Below are 20,439 nucleotides of genomic sequence, written 5' to 3' on the forward strand. Positions count from 1 at the left end.
CCTATCACCCCAGACTAGTAGATAAGTTGAAGTTTCAAATCATCAAATCAAACAAATCTTAAAGAAGATTATGAGTACCAATAGAAAAGATTGGTCATTGAAGCTAATGGATGCTCTTTGGGCATATCGCATTGCCTTCAAAACCAACTTAGGAATGTCTCCTTATAGGCTTGTGTTTGGTAAAGCATGTCACTTACCAGTAGAGCTTGAACATAGGGCTATGTGGGCTATCAAAAAGTTGAACATGGATCTAGACGAGGCTGGACAACATAGGAAGCTACAAATTGATGAACTTGAGGAAATCAGAAATGAGGCATACGACAATGCTAAGATATACAAAGAATGAACTAAGATATTTCATGATCGAGCAATCTTTAGAAAATTATTTTTATCTGATCAAAAAGTTCTTTTGTATAACTTTAGGCTACATTTATTTTATGAAAAACTTAGATTTAGATGGACAGAGCCATATATAGTAAAAGAAATTTTCTCTTATGAGACTGTAGAGATCAAAAACCCAAGTAATGGTACTACTTTTAAAGTAAATGGACAACGAATGAAATCATTTTTGGAGTTACCTACTGAAATTGAGGAGGAGGCCATGGTTCTCCATGAGCCTATTTATTCTGATTGATTTTGTATCACAGATTTAGTCCGGCTTAAAACTTAAAACTTAGCGATTTTGTTTTAACTGATCTTCATTTTTTTAAAAATAATAGACTGCTCTATGTGGAAGTACCTGTTAATAAATATGATCTGGCTGAAGTCGATAAACTTAGCGCTCTCTAGGAGGCAACCTAATTTTAGCTTCTGCTTTTTTGATATCTTTTGTATTTTATTTAGATTAATTGAGTCTTGCTTCATATCTTTTATAGAGATTTAAGGATAATATTGATTAAGTTGGGGGGAGAACTAATTTTGAAAATTTTTTTGGATCAGATGACATATCTCCTTTTTCTTTCTCTTTGTATGCATCTTTTATTTTTTCTTACTCTATTGAGGATAATATCGATTAAGTTGGAAGAAAGAATAAAAAATTTTTAAGTTCTCAAGTAAGTTAGTATTTAGTATTTAAGCATCTGATTATACTTAAGAATCGAGTTAAATCAATTATTTTTTTTAAAAAAATTGATGTACAGATCAGAAAGTTTGTGAGATATTGAGGAATCAAGTATTAAGAAAACTCAATAAAGAGTTAAGTTTAAAACTTAAATAATTTTTTTTGAGTATTTCTAAATTTTTCTATCAGTATCAAAGAAGAGTTTACTTCTCATGGACTTGTATAGGATAATTATACGTTTCTTCATATATACATATAAAAAATTATAAATTTTTTTTTTAAGTACTTAATGCTGAGTAATCGGATCTCTTTGCTTAAGAAAGTATTGAGTTTTGCATCAAAAGGTATGAAGGGCAAAGAAGCTTTATTGTAAAGCTAGTTTTAACTCGTAGCCTGTTTGATTCGAGTAAGTAAGTTCGAGGGATATTCTATACCTAGTGCCCTAAAGTCATCTGGTTCGAGAGTCATTGGCTGAAAACTCACTGCATAGATCAAACAAAAAATTTAAAGAGTTAAGACACTCAATAATGACACAATATTAAAAAAAATTAATAAATGAAGGATAGAAGTAACAATATACTTGTCCATATGAAAATTAATGATTTGGAGATAAAGGTAGGAGTAATTTAGAAAAAATTTAAAAAAAAATTAGTGTTCTTAGTTTAACTCCCATATTGATTAGTACTAATACTCTAATGACATACCTCACTTACACTTTACTGAACATCGATGATTTTTTGAAACTCTAAGTTAAATGATATTTAATTTTATTTTTTTTACTCAAAGACGAGCAAAGTTCAACTTGAGGGGTATGATCAGTGCATTAAATATAAGATAAAAAAATATTAAAATTTTTAATATTTAAATCATATTATTTCATATTTGATATTTTTTATATTTTTTTAAAAAATAATCAATTATGAAAAATTAATCATAAATCAATATGCAATGGCTCTTCAACACGTACAGATGAAGCTCATGTCCAAATTCAGATCTGTTAAATGCATGACATGCAATAATTCAAGAGCATCTGATAGAGATTCAATGAATAAAAGAAAAAAAAAGAGAAAGGTACGAGAGTTAAAAGTGGTGGGGCTCAAGGGATTAAATAAAATAATGTGGTTCAGGTAAGTAGGCACTAGGGCTTCATGGGATTTGAATATGGGTCCTCGCAGCAAGCGAGCACGTGTATTTTAAACGAGCGAGAGTTCATGCGGGACCGATCACAAGCGGAAGCTAGCATGTGGTTTGGATGCGATTTTCATGACAGAACGGCCTAAGGCTTGTAATACGAAACAGACAGTGGGATATGTGGAAATAACGCGGCAAGAAGTCCTATTCCATGACGGATCAGGAGGTTGAGTATGTTTAAGATTTTGGAGGCCGTGAAGGTTATAAAATGGAGCCAGACATACAAAAAAAAAAAAAGTATTCAAGAGAGGCACAGAGAAAAAATAGTATGTGACAGCAGAAGTAGAGAGGAAGCACAGAAGCAAAAGAAATAGAATAAAATTTTTATTTTATTATTTTAGATCCTGAAAAAAGGGAGAATATAGAGATGGAGATCTTGATACATGGCTAAATCACTTCAACCTAAAATTATGATGAAGTCTGTAAATAATTTTTTTTTTCTTTCACGTATTTAATTTTCATGTAATAAAATAATATTTTTATTTTATATCTTTTTATTTTTCTAAGATATTGATCTAGTCTACATGACCTATACCCTTTACTAACGTACCATGATCCCTGAATATGGTATTTATCAAAGAAAGATAGATCGTGATATGTTAGATTAAATCTTATATTTTATAATTAAATTTAAATAGTTTATACTCTAATAGGATGAGTCATAATTTACTAATACAGTCTGTACCCCTTAGAGATAATCTATACTAATATCCTAATCATAAGAATTAATATTGCAACATAAAAAAAAAATCTAATTTGCATGGTGGATTCGAAAATTTTGGATTATCTCTCTGATTTATTTTTTTTCATAAATTAATTTATATTTATAATTAAATTTTTACTATTTTATTCTTTCTTTAATCTTTCTACAATCAATTCTTTTTTATTTTTCTTTTTCTTCTTCAAAAAAGAAAAACAATCATCTTAGATCTCCATGAAAATGATCTCGACTCATCCTATCTATATAGTTTGAGTTGGTTTTTATTCTTGACCACCTATGACAGTGATAACTGGTCGGTCATGGAGATAAGAAAATCTTAGTGAAAATGAATTTTAAGGATTTTATCCAAAATTGGATGAATTTAAATCCAATTCGAAGCTGATTCGAAATAATTTTAAAAGGCTGTCAATCCTAAACTGTTTTAGGATTTAGTATCAAGTCTAACTTAAGATTTTAAATCCAATTAAGTCTAATTAAATTAGATCTAATCAAAAATTAATTAGTACTTAAATTCAATCTCTTATAGGCTTCTTGGATCATAGATAAAAAACTATTCATCTTCGGGATTGAATCTGAACCTCATGTGTAGTGCTAGCTAGACATAGTCAACTCTTCAAACCCGTTTGACCTATAACTTAATTCTCAATCAAGTTAGTCTATATGTTTAATCAAGTCAAGTACTTTCAAATTAGATATATAAACATAGGCCAATACTTTTCTATGTTATCTAATTTTTGTGCTTGACTCTATAGGTTCGAACACTAAGCCGGTAGCACAGGAACTATTTTCTGTACTAATCGAAGATACTATCTGGCAATGGTTCCTGACGTCCGGATAGATCAAATATTCGTAAGAAAATATTTTAGAACTTATGCATATAGTTACTGCATAATTCATCTCTTTGACCCTGAATGCTCTAGGATGATCTAAGATTAACTGTCAACCCTGAGTGTTTTATCCACATTGTATTCAACATTTCAAATCCATCTCAGGAATTATCCTGGTCAAGATTTTACTAAATTAAAATATAGTGATACATCAGTTCCTATAATCTGAAGGGGTCAATTCCATCCCGATCTACACACAAACTACGTAAGTACTTGACTGTACCCAATAGCCTTCCATCCCTGCATTAAAAATTCAGATGGTCCAGTACCAAAGCATAGTAAGTTGCTTGCAAATCACTATGATGATCTCAGATTCGAAGAATACTTATGTCCATATGCTTCGTGAGCAGCTCTTGATAGCAGAGTACTCAACAGATGAGTCACTTGTTCAATGACGATGTACTCTAACATCTCACCTGTATGCCATACCAATATCACTACACTCTTTGGTTAAGAGGACAACCAACTCATATGGTACACAATGGCTTCCACTCGATAAACATCATCATCCTGTAATGGCGTATCATTTGATCGTGAACATATTTAAAATAAATCATCCTTTATCGATTACTAATATAGTTCTAGGGACTTCATCGCAACATAGGAGTTCTACAAGGAAGATACAACTCTATGATGAATAATGTCAAAATAACTTTTATTTATCAATGAATAATTCATATACAAAAGGAACTCAATAGTCATATGATTGGTTTTAGAGCATATTTCTCAACAACTCCCACTTAGGCTAATGCCAATCGGGATAGTATCTTATACCCATCTTTCATTTAAAATCATCGAACTCTTTGATCCCTAGAGCTTTAGTGAAGGGGTCGGCTAGATTTTCTTTTCTATCAATCTTCTGAAGCTTGACGTCACGTCGGTCCATGATCTCTCATATCAGATGATAGTGGCACAGAATATACTTGGTGCACTGGTGTGACTTTGGTTCTTTCACTTGAGTTATGGCCCCAGAGCTGTCACAGTATAGTAGGATGAGGCCATCAATAGAAGGTGTAACTCCAAGTTCGATGATAAATTTCTGTAATCATACTATCTCCTTTGCAGCATCCGATGCTACAATATATTTCGCTTCGCATATAGAATTGGCCACAGTATGTTGCTTGAAACTCTTTCAGTAAATAGCTTTTCTATTTAAGATAAATATATAGCCCGACATACTTCTGCTGTCATCACTATCTGACTGAAAACTGAAATCAGTATATCCCATAAGTTTCAGGTCAGTGTCTCCATAGGTCTTTAGTATTTCTCAAATACTTAAAAGTTGTCTTCACAATCTTTCAATGATTTTCACTCAGATCAGACTGGTACCTATTCACTATCCTTAGTGAATAGGCCACATCCGATCTCGTACATGTCATAGCGTATATGATAGATCCTACTCCTGACGCATATGGTAATCTACTCATATGCTCTCTCTCTTGAGAAGTTGTCGGACAATCTTTCTTGGAGAGAGTAATTTCATGACCTATCGAAAAATAATTTTTCTTGAAATTCTTCATATTGACCCGTCTCAACATGGTATCAATGTACATGGATTGAGACAGTCCAAGCACCTTCTAGATCTATCTCTATAGATCTTCATTCCTGGGATGTAGGATACTTCTCCTAAGTTCTTCATGGAGAAATATGATGATAACCACAGCTTCACGCTCTGCAAAGTTGGGATATCTTTTTCTATTAACAATAGGTCATCTACATACAGTACAAGGAAGATGACTACAAATCGGTAGCCCACTTGTAGATAGAAGGCTCTTCTTCATTCTTAATGAAGCCATACATTTTGATCACCTTATTAAAATGCATGTTCCAACTCCTAGACGTTTGCTTAAGTCCATAAATGGACCTATTAAGCTTGCACACCTTAGACTTATCTATGGATGTAAACCGTTTATGCTATATCATATACACCTCTTCTTCCAGCTTCCCATTGAGGAAAGTAATTTTAACATCTATTTGTCAGATCTTATAATCTAAGTATGTAGTTATAGCAAGCATAATCTGAATGGACTTGAGCATTGTCATAGGAGAAAATATCTCATCATAGTCAATATCATAGTGCTGATGGTAATCCTTGACAATTAGACGGACTTTATATATCTCTACCTTCCCGTCTGCTCTTCTTTTCTTTTTAAAAATTCACTTGCACCCTATGGATTTTATCCCTTCGGATGGATCAACTAGTGTCCATACATTATTAATCTCTATGGACTCCATCTTGGACTTCATGATCTCTAGTCATTTCTGAGAGTCGGACCTTTGCATGGCTTCCATATAGGTGATCGGATCTTCATCATTTTCATCTAGTTCAATGGAATCACCATCTCAGACCAAAAAATCATAGTATCTGTCTGACGATGGGGTTTTCTATCGGATCTCCTCAATGGTGCCTCTATTGGTTCTGAATTTGATTCTCCAATCAAATTCAATTCTGTATATGTCGGTCCTTCCACCTTTTGAACTTCATCAAATTCAATTTTATAGATATTAGCTCTTTCTCCAAAGAACTCTTTTTTCAAAAAGACTGCTCTGTTGTTGACAAACACCTTTTGATCTTCAGCGAGGTAGAAGTAGTATCCTTTAGTCCAGTATTTATCGGACTTAGTTCTAAGCTTATCTGTCTTTAAATATTTGACATAAGTTGGACACCCTTGGACCCTAAAGTGTGAGAGCTTCGACTTACGTCCAGTCCATATCTCATATGGAGTGTTATCGACAGACTTGCTCAACATCTTATTCAGAATATAGCAAGCAGTTTTTAGAGCATATCTCCAAAAGGAGATTAGCAGACTCGCAAAGTCCATTATGGATCGGACCTTATCTAATAAGATTCGATTCTTCTTTTTAGATATCCATTTATATTGTGATATTTCAGGAGTAGTCTACTGTGAGAGAATCTCATTTTCTTCTAGATATGTCAAGAAGTCACTGGTGAGATATTCACCTCCTCGGTCTGACTGTAGAGTCATCATATTCTTTCCAGTCTGTTTCTTTACTTTAGTACGAAATCATTTGAATATTTCAAATGATTCTGATTTATGCTTCACAAGATAGACATACCCATACCTCAATAGATCATCTGTAAACATAATGAAGTAGTCATATCCTTCTCCGGTACTTATGTTTATAGGTCTGCATACATCAGTATGTATTAGACCTAGGATATTGTTGTCTCTTTCATCTTTTTTCTTAAAAGGTGATTTAGTCATCTTACCAAGTAGACAGGATTCGCAGGTTGAAAATAATTCATAATCATCTATTTCAAAGACATACTCCTTGATTAACCTGTTAATCTTATTCTTGTTCACATGACCAAGCCTACAATGCTAAAGGTAGGATTCACTGATATTATCTATTTTAAGATATTTACTGGATGTGTACATTACACCAATAAGCTATGATATTATATATATACCATATCTTAATTATCCTCGCATAATTGCAGTATCATTCATAATGATATCACAAAAATCATCCTTTATTATAAACTTAAACTAAGTTTGGCTAAAAAGCCTATAGAGATGACATTCATCAAAAAGAAAAAACAATAATGACAATCATCTAATATGACACTACTGGACTTGAAGACAAGCTACAAAGTTCTCAAAGCTAGGACTGAAATAAGACTTTCATCTCCAACGTTCAAGAACTGCTCGTTCTCTCGAAACTTCCTACTTACCTGCAGTCTCTGCAATAAATTACATATATTAATCAAATTTTTGATATCTAATATCCAGTTAGTAGTATCACAAACAAAGAAATTACAAAGAGTTATCATATAAATACCTTGTGAAGCAATCGTTTGCTTCTTTCTCTTATTTTTAGGTCTGTTTGGGTCAAGGATGGCTATGTAAGCTGGATAATTTTTTTTCAATAATTTAGCTTCTTACAAAAAAAGTATTCCACCTAGCACTTATCAACTTTTGATGTTTTGCTCTGCTTTAGATCGGTGGCATGAGTTTTCTGCACCTTCTTTTTCTTTCCTCTCTTAAAGGATCGACGACCTGCGGATGAACCTCCCACAACATGCACCGGCTCCTTCTGAAGCTGGTGGTCTTTCTCAAAAAATCTACAATAATCATAGAAAACTATGGTAGTTCACCACAGGCTTCGTCATTCTATAATAACTGAGAAAGGGTAAGTAGGACTTTAGTCGCGAGTTGAGGATAGCGTTCTTACCTAACTATTCATACAATGAAAAGTCAAATTTGCTCAGGCATTCAATTTGCTCAATCATATATAGTACATGATCGGTGACTGAAGCTCCCTCTCGCATACGGATGTTGAATACTGCACAGGAGATTTTGTCTCTCCACATCTTTAGGGGTGTCGAAGGACTCATTCAACATTTGAATGATCTCTTCTAGCTGCGTATCTTCAAACTTATGGCTAAGTTCATCGTTCATGGTTGTCCTTATCACACAATGTAGTTGTGCGGTTATTAAGCCATTTCAAGTATCTCTCGTAGCATGAGGAATGTTGGAAGCAGATTCTTTAGGTGCCTCATCTGTAAAGATGTATAGAATCCTCTCGTGCTCCAAGACGATCTTCAACTTTTGCTACCAGCTATCGAAGTTGGGTTCGGTAAGCTTGTTGCGGTCCAACAGTGAATGGAGGGATAGTGTGTTAGCCATAGTTGAAAAAAAAAATAAAAATCTTTTAGTATATGAATTACTTTTAATTCTAAAGATATGGACTTTAGTCTAAAGGTTCTCCCACTATTTTATACGAATTGATAGCCTCTACCTCCAACTCGAGGAATTTCATTAATTTCTTAGTGGGTACTAGAATCCACACAGACTGCATTCGGATCTGAGTGTGGTTTGGCCAATCTTAGTAGATCCATGGATAGATTCATAACCAATTATTTCTCTAAATAATTTTTAACAATTAGGTTTTGCCCTAGGCATCCCTTCAGCAGGCGTGTGGCACCTCCATTGAAAATTCTGATTAGGTCTAACCATTAATATGACAACATCAAGTACATCCAACAAACAAATATTCAGATCTGAGTGTGGCTCGATCAATCTGAGCATTGATATGAAGGTATAATAAGATGGTCATATGATGAATGATAATTTTAATATTTAATAGACACTCAACGTGTGGTACCTTCAATGCCTATTTGAAATATTGGACTTATTATCATGCACCTCAATGGGAGGCTATGAACAAGTTATCTTCATAATTATATCATTTATGGATCTAATAATTTAGAAGATTTGATTTTATTGATTTGAGAATAAGAGAAGATATCGACTTGCAAGTCGTAAATCCTTCCACTAACTATTCAAAATTATATCGTAAAGTCAATTATCAATTTATTGATGGTTGAGCTTATCATTGTAATTATATATAAATTATTAAATTAATAAATATTATTTAATTTTTTCATCATTGTGTACATCTTATTTTGAACTCCTGTCATGTGATAAAGTCTTTAGGACTATTTGATTCGATATAGGAGGATATATCATTTAGTCCTTAAACCTTAAGTTCATGATCAAATGATATACTATTAGTAAGATGATAGCTATATCAAGTATAGATCATTATGTGTCATATACATCGGTTGTTCTCTTAATCAAAGAGCGTGGAGACACTGACATGGCATGCAAGTGAGATGTAGGAGTATATCTCATTGAACGTGACTTACTGCTGAGCACTCTGCTGTTAAAAATAGCTCACGAAGGATATGGGTATAAGTATTTCTCTGACCTAAGATCAACACGGTGACTTACAAATAGCTCACTGTATTTTGGTGCTGGACTACTTGAATTTCTAATTTAGTAATGAAAGATTTTTGAGCACAGTCAAGTACTTGCGAACTTGATGTATGAGTCAAGATGGAATTGATTCCTTCGAATAAGTAGGAGTTAATGTATCACTGTATTTCAATTCAGTAAAACCTCGATTAGGATAATCCATGTGATAGATTTAAAAAATTAAAATATAATATGGATGACCATATCAGGGTTGACAGTTAAATCTTAGGTCACCTTGAGCATTTGGATCAAAGGGATGAATTATATGGTAACCATATGCCAATAGATTTTTGAATGATGTTTTGTAATCTTTCGACCTATCCGGATGTCGGGTATCATTGCTAGATGGTCACTTTGATTGGTATAGGAAGATTGTTCTTGTACTATCGACTTAGGTTCGAACCTATGGGGTCACACTCAAAAGAAGTTTCTGACTGATCATATGGCTAATCAATGATTAAGAATCATTCTAGGATAAAACAGTCAAATCGATTGATGATTAACCCTGTGCAAAAGTTATAATAAATTAATTTACTAATTATTGATAAATTACAGGAGGATTGATTAGCAATTAGATTATTAATTAGCTCAATTTGATTGAGCATTGAGATTTGGATCAAATCTAATTGAATTAGATTCAATTTGATTTGATTCGATTAGGTTATGAGATGACCTAATCGCTAAGAATATTCGATTTCTGATTTGATCAGAATTTGAGCTTGATTAATTTTTGATTTGATTAAAATTTAATTGAGACTATTTGCTATCTACTTAAATTAGATTTAGTAATCTAATTGGGTCTAACTTAATTTAGTTGGATTAAGAATCTAATTGGATAAGAAATCAATTCGATTTTAAATCTCTTGCACCTCCTTTCTCTGTACCCTCTTTTTCTTCACGTGAGAAATATTTTATGTGAATTTTTTCTCATGCCCAGAAGTAGTTCCACACCCACATCTAATATTTTTTTGAATTAAGAATTGGTTGGTTTAAATTTGAGTTCAAATGAATTTGAATGAAAATCTAGAGTCCAAATTGAGTTGGACTCTTCTCTTCATGCCACCACTTTTTTCTATGCAAAAAGTATTTTTGCATGAGATTTTTTACATCCTTTTGATGTTGGTCAATCACTATCTAATTTTTTAAGAGGAGGATAAAATTTAGTTCAAAATTTAATTCAAATTTGATTTGAATTGATGATAAGGATCAACCAACATTTGAACTTGAACCAAAACTACTTAATTCTTATCCTCATCTTTCATGGGATGCCACCCTTAAGAAGGGATGAGTTTTGTGCGACAAAAAGAGTGATTTTTGGTATGAGAAACCTCAGAGTTGGGGTATGAAAATTTGAGAGTGGGTCAGGCTTTCGTGTGTGAGAAACAGAGGAAGTGATCTTCCTCTTGGGCGTGAGGTGTAGGGTGGGTTCTAGGGTTTTGATTCTGGATTTTGTTAGAGAAAAATATAAGAGTTAGTCTTGTCTAATCTTCCACACCACCACCTCCTCATAAAGCTTCATCTTCTGATTGGAAGAAGTTCAGGAGATCCAAAGAAAGGAGCTTGATCAGCCATCCAGTACCTTCGATACGAGCTAGCACTCTCGGAAAGGATGATCCGGTCAGGGCTTTGAGTGGATGATCTATAGAGGTCGGACGACCTATGCGGCTGCTCGATATCAGTGAGAGTTTCATACCATACCTACTAGCAGTAAAGATCATCGATCCATGATAAAGTGATGAGTTCTAAACTCAATCGATGTGATCTAAAGGTCAGATCAGATTTAGGGCATTAATATGATCGATGCAGTTTTTATTTTATATCAAATTTTATATGTAAAATTTTTATATCATAGATCATAAATGATAGTTTAGATCTGATCTAAAGTATGTATAAGTAATTAAAGTATTTAATTTTTTATTTTTTACTGTAAAATTTTAAAAATACATGCTTTGAACTATCCATTTTTTCTTCAGATGGTATCAGAGTCTGATTTCTTATGACATGAATTTTCTGCATATAACTTGATATTACATATATTTAGATCTATAATTTAATTTAGATTAGATCTAATATATGATATTTAGATCAAAAATTAGTTATAGATCTGATCGCACAAACTGATATAAGATTATCCTGCTATAAGGTTTACCCATTAAGTGCAAAGGTTGTCCTAGTTTGTGCTAATCTTTATAAAATTTAATTTTAATTATTAAATTAGATTTAAATAATTAATTTAAAATATGAGTAGTATAGTAATCTGATTGGATAGATCCTCATAGCTATCCGATCATAGGAGAAATCAGAGTTTCGTAATCCTATTTATCCATTCGATGGGATCTCCTATGGCGTGTAGAGATGTTGTACGGTCTTTTCCATGATAATGGATAATGAAAAAAAATTTAAAATTTTATTTTAGATCTAAAATAATATATATTAGATCTGAAATTAGAGTTTTGATCATTAGATGAATGATTGTAAAAATATTTTATAAAATTAAAAATTATTTTCAAACATCGAATTCGAACCCATGTCGGTCCAAAACTTAATTGAGAAGTAAGAGATCTAGATTTTAGAATCAAAGATCTAAGGTATTAATTTTATAATTTATGGATTAATAGATTAGCTCGAGTTAAGTTCATTTAACTGGATTAGACCTAGGATTAAAAATCATTGATAATGGACCATATTAGTAATTGATCAAATCTAATTAAAAGTTAATTCTGATTGGATCAGTTTTTTCTCTTGATCAATTTCAATAGTTGTAGTTGGTCAAGTCCATATCTTTGATTAGACCAATATAAATCTTGATCATAGCTCCGTGATCGAACCTAAGTCTATAAGTTGATCAAATTAAAAATGACTAACCAGTTGGTGTCTAAGATAAGTATGGCAGCTTTGATCAGTGGTCATTAATTGAGAACTACTTGCATAGATTGAGTCTATGTCAAGTTAATGGTATATCCCTCCTATCGATCTCACTTATCTAACCAATATGATGAATCATATTTTGATTAGATCACTTAATGATTAGGGTTGACCCATGCTAACTAGAAAATCAATATAACTGATTTAGGTGCCCCTAGTTCAACTTATCTTGAGTCCTCTTCGTGACTTGATGAAGTCAGTGGGAGGATCTATGACTGGTTGGCTGGACAAGCTTATGCCTAATCTTCTTCACTCTGACTTGATGAAGTCAGTGTGAGGATTAAGATTAACTGATCAAATCTTTTCTCATCTCTCAATTCAACTAATTAAATTTTCTAAAATTGTTAGATCTCTAAAATAAAATAGTTATGGTAATAACTAGATCTAACCTTCTATTAAGTTAGATGATAATGAGTCTAACAATTAAAGATGATCATTGGAGGCACCACACGCCTGGTGCTCATTTGGTTGACGGAATTATCATTCATAATATGTTGATTTAGTTGTGTCTTTCTGATGATGGTCAGATTGGTCGAGCCACACTCAGATCTGATCATTTATTTGTTAGATGCACTAAATTATGACATGTTAATAGTTGGACCTAACCAGAACTTTCAGTGAAGGTGCCACACGTCTGTTGAAGAGGTGTCTGGGGTAAAATTTAATGCTAGAAATTGTTTGGTGAAACAATTGATTAAGAACTTACTTATGGGTGCACAGGGGTTGGTCGAGCCACAGTCGGGCCCTTGTGCAACCCATATGGATTCTAATACCCACTAAAGAATTAGTGTAATTTCTCGATCTGGAGGTAGAGGCTATCAATTTGAATAAAATAATGGAAGAACCTTTTGACTAAAATCCATATCTTTAAGCTTAATCAATTCATATACTAATTAGATTTTGATTTTTTTTTTGCAGTTATGGCCACCACTTTATCGCTCCGATCACTATTAGATAGTGATAAATTGATAGGATCAAATTTCGAGAGCTGGTATTAAAAGCTGAAAATAGTCTTAAAGCATGAATAGATTTTGTATATATTGATAGATCTGACACTTGAGGAGCCAGCTTCGAACGCATGTAGTACGGTCAGAGATATTTATCAGAAGTGGCTCAACGATCGAACTACGATTCGTTATATTATGTTGGCGACTATGAATGATGAGTTCAGCCATCATTTTGAGAATGCTCAGCCACAGGATATGTTGTAAATTTTGAACAAGTCCTTTGACACATTCGATGACGTTGAGAGGCACAAGACTAGCTGTGCCATCTTTAATGCTCGAATAAGGGAAGGAGCGTCAGTCACTGATCATGTATTGTACATGATCGAGATGAATTGAGTGCTTAAGCAAGCTCGGCTTTCTCCTGCATGAGCAGCTGGGGAAGGATACTATTCTGAACTCTCTGTCCAAATTCTACCTCCTTTTTTTTACTCATTATCGAATGACAAAGCCTGCACTCAACTATTATGGTTTGCTGGGATTACTGTAGAACTTTGAGAAAGATCATCAGTTCCACAAGGAGTCAGTGAATGTTGTGGGAGGATCATCTTCTAGATGTCGACCCTTGAAGAAAGAGAAAAAAAATAAGAAGAACAAAAAAAGGGTACAAAGTGCTGGGGCACCCAAGCCCAGTCAGACCAAAAAATCTAAGTCCGATCAGAGTCAAGCGAAATACTTCTACTACAAGAAGTTGGGGTACTAGAAAAGAAATTATCCTCCGTACATTGCCTCTCTGGATACGAACAGGTCAAGATAGAAGCAAGTTGTTGCTGAATAAAGTAATTATATGATAACATCTTATAATTTCTCAATTTATGATTCTACTACTTGGATATTAGATACTGAAAGCTCTTTTAATATTTATAATTTATTGTAGGATCTACAGGTCAGTAGGAGAATTGGAGAAGGTGAAAGATTTTTTAATGTTGGAGATGGAAGATCAGTTTCAGTTCTAGAATTAGAGATTATTAAGCTTGTATTCAAGTCGAATGTAATTATTCTTAATAAATATCATTTTTGTCCTTCTTTTTTATTAAACATTATTTCTGTAGGCCTCTTGACCATGTATGATTATGAAATTTTAATAAAAAAAATAATTTTAATATCATTACGAATAGTGTTAATGTAATGAATGGACAGCTGAACAATGAAATTTATATTTTATCATAATCTATTAATGTAATGTACACATCTAGCAAATATTCAAGAATTAGTGATGTCTCCAATATTTATCTTTGGCACTATAGGTTAGATTTACACAAGAGAGAATCTTCGAAATCAGTAATTGTGAATCACTTTCAACCTGTGAGTCCTATTTTTTTGAAAAAAATGATCAAATCATCTTTTACTAAGAAAAGTGAGCGAGCTAGTGAAGTTCTAGGTCTGATACATTCTGATGTATGTAGACCGATGAATATCAGTATCAGAGATAGATATTATTATTTTATTACATTTATAGATGATCTATCGAGGTATGGGTACGTCTATTTAATGACACATAAGTCAGAATCATTTGAAATGTTCAAACAATTTCGTAATGAAGTAGAAAAGTAAATTGAAAAAAATATTAAAACTCTTCTGTCTGATCGAGGAGGAGAATACCTCTCAGTGAGTTTCTGACATACTTAGAAGAAAATGGAATTCTCTCACAATGGACCCCTCCTAGAATACCACAGCATAATTGTGTGTTGGAAAGGAGGAATCAAACCTTGTTGGACATAGTTCGATCCATAATGGGCTTTGCAAGTTTATCGATCTCTTTTTGGAGATATGCACTTGAGTCAGCTTGTTATATTTTAAATAAAGTTTTGAGTAAGTCCATTAGTAAAATACCACATGAGATGTGGACAGAACGTAAGCCAGTACTCTCTCACCTTAGGATTTGAGGATATCCGGCTTATGTCAAACATTTAAAAATTGAAAAGCTTGGATCGAGGTCTGACAAGTGTCTATTTATAGGGTACCTAAAAAAGATCAAAGGGTATTACTTCTATCTTGCTGATGAATAGAAGGTGTTCGTCAACAATAGGGCAGTCTTTCTAGAAAAGAAGTTCCTTGGAGAAGGAGCTAATGCTTCAAAGATTGAACTTAATAAAGTTTGATCGGTAGAAGAACTGACACAATCTAGTAAATTTATAGAGTCTGACTTGATTAGATCAAATTCAAAACCTGTTGTAGAAATATCTTTAAGGAGATTCGATAGAGTACCACATCAACCAGATAGATACTACGATTTCTTGATCTAGGATAGTGATCTAATTGAACTCAATGAGAACAATGAGGATCTGATCACCTATATGGATGCGATGCAGAGGTCTTACTCCGATAAGTATCTGAAAGCTATGAAATCTGAAATGAAGTCCATGAAGATCAATAATGTGTGGATATTGGTTGATCCACCTGAAGGGATAAAATCCATAGGGTATAAGTGGATCTTCAAAAAGAAGAGGGGCATAAATGGGAAGGTCGAGATCTATAAAGCCCATCTAGTTGTCAAGGGTTACCGTCAGCATTATGGTATTGACTATGACGAAATATTTTCTCCCGTGACAATGCTCAAGTCCATTCGGATCATGCTTGCGATAGTAGCACATCTGGACTATGAAATCTGACAAATGGATGTGAAACTAGCCTTCTTAAATGGAGAGCTGGAAGAAGAGATGTATATGATATAACCTGAATATTTCATATCCATAGATGAGTCTAAGGTGTGCAAGATTCAGAGGTCCATTTATGGACTTAAGCAGACATCTCAGAGTTGGAACATGCATTTTGATAAAATGATCAGAACGTATGGCTTCATTAAGAATGGAGAAGAGCCCTGCATATACAAGTGGGTCAATAACTCTATGATAGTATTTCTTGTTTTGTATGTGGATAATATTCTTTTAATCAGGAATGATATCCCTGCATTATAGGGAATAAAGATTTGGTGGTCATCACAGTTCTCAATGAAAGACTTGGGAGAAGCATCCTACATCCTTGGGATGAAGATCTATAGAGATAGATCTAAAAGGTTACTTGGATTATCCCAGTCCATGTACATTGATACTGTGTTGAAAAAGGTTCAGCATAAAGAATTTTAAAAAAGACTATCTTCTGATAGGTCAAAAAATTTTTCTCTCCAAGAGTAATTATCCGACAACTCCTCAAGAGAGAGAGAACATATGAGTAAAATTTTATATGCTTCGACAGTAAAAACTATTATGTACGTCATGATATATACACGATCGGACGTGGCATACTCACTAGGGGTAGTGAGTAGATATCAGTCTGATCTAGATGAGAACCATTGGAAGGTCGTAAAGACCATCCATAAGTATTTGAGAAATACTAAAGATCAGTGGCTTGTTTATGGAGAATCTGACTTAAAACTTATGAGATTTACAGAGTCTAATTTTCAGTCAGATCAAGACGACAGCAAGAGTGTGTCGGAATATATTTATACCCTGAATGGTGGAGCAGTCTGCTGAAAGAATTTTAAGCAGTACACTATGGTTGACTCTACTTACGAGATGAAATATATTGCGACATTTGATGCTGCGAAAGAAGCTATGTGGTAACGAAAGTTCATCAACGAGCTTGAAGTGGCATCCTTCCTTGATGGCCCCATCTTGTTGTACTGCGACAGCACTGGCGCCATTGCTTAAGTGAAGGAATCGAAGTCACATCAGTGGACCAAGCACATTCTGCACCGCTACCACATGATCCGAGAGATCGTGGATCGAGATGATTTCGAGCTTCAGTAGATCGATGGAAAGGAGAACCTGATCGATCCATTTACTAAAACCTTTGGTGTCAACGAGTTCAAAGATTATAAATCAAAGATGGGTATACGATATTGTACCGATTGATTTTAGTCTAAGTGAGAGTTGTTGGAAATTATGTCAAAAAGTCAATTATCAGTCTGTTGACGGTTGAGCTTATCATTATAATTATATATAAATTATTTAATTAATAAATATTATTTAATTTTTTCATCATTGTGTATATTTTATTTTGAACTTCCGTCATGTGATGAAGTCCTTAGGACTATTTGATTCATTATAGGAGGATATATCATTTAGTCCTTAAACTTTAAGTTTATAACCAAATGATATACTATTATTAGGATGATAGCTATATTAAATATAGGTCATTATGTACCATGTACATTGGTTATTCTCTTAACCAAAGAGTGTGGAGACACTGACATGGCATGCAAGTGAGACATAGGAGTATATTTCACTGAACGTGATCTACTGTTGAGCACTTTATTGTCAAGAGTAGCTTGCGAAGGATATGGTATAAGTATTCCTCTGACTTGAGATCACCACGGTGACTTGCAAGCAACTCACTGTACTTTGATATCGGACTATCTGAATTTTTAATTCAGTGATGAAAGATTTTTGGATACAGTCAAGTACTTGTGAAATCGGTATGTGAGTCAAGATGGAATTGATCCCTCTGAATAAATAGAAGTTAATGTATCACTGTGTTTCAATTGAGTAAAATCTCGATCGAAATAATCCATGTGATGGATTTGAAAAATTAAAATATAATGTGGATGACCATATCAGGATAGACAGTTAAATCCTAGGTCATTTTAAACATTTAGATCAAAGGGATGAATTATACGATAACAGGTTTTTGAATGATGATTTGCAATCTTTTGACCTATCCGGACGTCAGGTATCATTGCTAGATGGTCACTTTGATTGGTATAGAAAGATTGTTTCTGTACTATCAGCTTAGGTTCGAACCTACAAGGTCACACTCAAAAAAAATTTCTAACTGATCATGTGGCTGATCAACGATTAAGAATCATTCTAGGATAAAACAGTCAATTCAATTGATGATTAATCTCGTGCAAAAATTGTAATAAATTAATTTGCTAATTATTAGTAAATTGTAGGAGGATTGATTAACAATTAAATTACTAATTAGCTCAATTTGATTAAGTATTAAGGTTTGGATCAAACCTAATTGAATTGGATTTAATTTAGTTTGATCCGATTAGGTTATGAGATGACCTAATCGCTAAGGATGTTCGATTCCTGATTTGATCAGGACTTGAGCTCGATTAATTTTTAATTTGATTAAAATTTAATCAAAATTATATGCTATCTAATTAGATTAGGTTTAATGGTTTAATTGGGTCTAATCTAATTTGGTTGGGTTAAGAATCTAATTGGATGAAAAATCAATTCAAATTCAAATCTCTTGCGCCTCTTTTCTCTGTGCCCTCTTTTTCTTCACGTGAGAAATTTTTTACGTGAATTTTTTCTCATGCCCAAAAGTAGTTCCATGCCCACATTTGATCTCTTTTTAAATTATAAATTGGTTGGTTTAAATTTGAGTTCAAATGGGTTTAAATTAGAATGAAAATCTAGGGTCCAAATTGAGTTGGACACCTTTCTCCATGCAACCACCTTTCTCTATACAAAAAGTATTTTTGCATGAGACTTTTTATGCCATTCTAATATTGGTTGACCACTATTTGAGTTTCTAAGAGGAGGATAAAATTTGATTCAAAATTTAATTCAAATTTGATTTGAATTGGTGATAAGGATCAACCAACATTTGAACTTGAACCAAAACTACCTAATTCTTATCCTCATCTTTCATGGGATGCCATCCTTAAGAAGGGATGAGTTTTGTGTGACAAAAAGAGTGATTTTTGGTGTGAGAAACCTTAGAGTTAGGGCATGAAAATCTAAGAGTGGATCGGGCTTCCGTGCGTGAGAAATAGAGAAAGTGATCTTCCTCTTGGGCGTGAGGTGTAGGGTGGCTTCTAGGATTTTGATTCTAGATTTTATGAGAGAAAAAATATAAGAGTTAGTCTTGTCTAATCTCCCACACTACCACCTTCTCATAAAGCTTCATTTTTTGATCTGGAGGAGTCCAGGAGATCCGAAGAAAGGAGCTTGGATCAGTCATCTAGTACCTTCGATGCGAGCTAGCACTTCCGAAAAGGATGATTCGATCAGAGCTTTGAGTGGATGATCTGTAGAGATCGGACGACCTGTGCGGCTACTCGACATCAGTGAGAGCTTCAAACCATACCTACCAATAGTGAAGATCATCGATCCATGATAAGGTGATGAGTTCTGAACTCAATCGATGTGATATAAAGGTCAGATTAGATTTAGGGCATCGATGTGATCAATGTAATTTTTATTTTATATCAGATTTTATATGTAAAATTTTTATATCATAGATCTTAAATAGTAGTTTAGATCTGATTTAAAGTATATATAAAAAATTAAAATATTTAATTTTTTATTTTTTTACTGTAAAATTTTAAAAATACATGTTTTGAACTATTCATTTTTCCTTCACTGACTTCATCAAGTCATGTAGGGGATGAGATTTAAGCTGGTCTAAAGACACCTAAAACAATCATACTGATTTATCTTGATAGCATGAGTCAGTCTGAATCGACTAGTGATCTAATCAAAATATAATTTACCATGTTGGTCAGGTAAGTGAGATCAGTGGGAGGGATATGTCATTAACTCACCGTAGATGCATCTAAGTGAGTAGCTCCTAATTAAAAATTACTTGATCGAATCTGCTAGACTTACCTTAGACACAAACTGGTTAATTAGTTTCAATTTGATCCACCAAAAGATTCAGGCTCAACCATGGAGCCATGATCATGGTCCATTTATTAAGGTAAAAAATATGGACTTGATTGAACTTCAACTATTGAGGTTGATCTAGAGAAATTCTGACCTAATTTAATTTAACTCTTGATTAGATTTAATCAATTTCTCTACTAGATCTAACCCAATAAAAGGACTTGATTAATGCTAATCCATAGTTCATCGATTTTTGTGATGTCTTAATGATCTTCAATCCTTAAATCTATATCGTTTAAACTTAA

This window comes from Elaeis guineensis, chromosome 4 (assembly GCF_000442705.2).
Source record: "Elaeis guineensis isolate ETL-2024a chromosome 4, EG11, whole genome shotgun sequence".
Taxonomy (NCBI): domain Eukaryota; kingdom Viridiplantae; phylum Streptophyta; class Magnoliopsida; order Arecales; family Arecaceae; genus Elaeis; species Elaeis guineensis.